Source organism: Phoenix dactylifera, chromosome 3, assembly GCF_009389715.1.
Source record: "Phoenix dactylifera cultivar Barhee BC4 chromosome 3, palm_55x_up_171113_PBpolish2nd_filt_p, whole genome shotgun sequence".
Taxonomy (NCBI): Eukaryota; Viridiplantae; Streptophyta; class Magnoliopsida; order Arecales; family Arecaceae; genus Phoenix; species Phoenix dactylifera.
This window is the reverse complement of record NC_052394.1, coordinates 10730430-10731892: the sequence shown is the minus strand read 5'-3', so window position 1 is coordinate 10731892 and position 1463 is coordinate 10730430. Positions and strand designations below refer to the sequence as shown.

Sequence of the window (1463 nt, the reverse complement as noted above, 5' to 3'; positions counted from 1 at the left end):
CCTACAACCGGCTAGGACTAGTCAGCCTTCATGCATAATTTTTCCTGATAATGTAGGACATTTTGACATCAAACCCGGGGTAATTCAATTGCTGCCCAAGTTCCACGGGTTAGAGTCCGAAAGTCCGTATCTTCATTTAAAGGATTTTGAAGAATTGAGCATTACATTTAGAGTGCCAAATGTCACCGAGGATGTCCTCAAGTTGACATTGTTTCCTTTCTCTCTAAAGGATAAGGCCAAAACATGGCTAAACTCTTTGCGACCTAGATCAATAAGAAATTGGCAAGATATGCAGAGAGAATTTTTGAAGAAGTTCTTTCCCACACAAAGGACCAACTTTTTAAAAAGACATATTAGCAATTTTCAACAAAAAGATAATGAAACATTTTATGAATGTTGGGAAAGATTTAAAGACCTTCTTCTCTCATGCCCTCATCACGGGTTCGAAACTTGGAGAACCATTAGCTCTTTTATGAAGGTTTATCTCCACAGTTGAAACAGTTTGTAGAGACCATGTGCAATGGTAGATTCTTAGAAAAACAACCTGATGAGGCATGGGAGTATTTGGATTTCCTTGCTGAGACTGCCCAACTTTGGGATAACGGGGATAGAAATACCAAGTCTTTACCTAAGCCTACTAGCTCTGTACAGGGAGGCCTTTACAACCTCAGAACTGAGGATGAACTTCATGCTAAAATGGCAGCCCTCACTAGGAAGGTAGAAGAAATTGAGCTTAGGAAGGTTGAGCCTGTCAAGACTATAGAGCTTAGAAACGAGTGTTGTGGTATCTGCGATATGTCGGGTCATACTACTACAGATTGTCCCACCATACCGGCATTCAAAGAAGTCTTTCACGATCAAGCAAATGCTATGAACTCCTACCAAAAGCCTTATAACGATCCATACTCGAATACCTATAACCCTGGTTGGAAGAATCATCCAAACTTTAGGTGGAGAAACGATCATCCTCAACAGTCACACCATTCAGCTCCTCCACCTGCACATCCTCCTTATGCACCATCACCTTCTCAAAAGCCAAATATCGAGGATACATTGCAATCCATACAAACTTTTCTACAAGGTCAAGCTAATATCAATGCTCAAAATACTCGAAATTTTGAAGACATAAGGAACCAATTGTCAATGTTGACTACCGTCCTAAGTATCCAAGAAAAGGGTAAGCTTCTAGCTCAACCCCAACCTAACCCACAAGTGCACGGTAGTAATAATACGGCTCCTTCTAGTTCACATACAGAGCATGCAAAGAGCATCATGACTTTGCGTAATGGGAAAGTCATTGATCAAACTGTCCAATTGAGACCGCAAGTCACTTCTAATTCTGATGCTCCCAAAGTCGATGAAAGGGACAAAGAAGAAGTTGAGGTCCCAACTTCTACTAAGAAAGTTGAATGTCCTTTTCCTCCACCTTTTCCATAACGGTTAAAGCCGTTGCAAAAGCTCGA

General features: G+C 41.0%; 1 non-coding gene across 1 annotated transcript; it reads right to left on the bottom strand.

Moving 5' to 3' along the window:
- Window positions 1–334: 334 nt before the first annotated feature.
- LOC120110345 lies at window positions 335–444 on the bottom strand. The gene has a single exon (XR_005511287.1). It is a non-coding gene; the product is annotated as a small nucleolar RNA R71 (small nucleolar RNA).
- Between the last annotated feature and the right edge of the window lie 1019 nt (window positions 445–1463).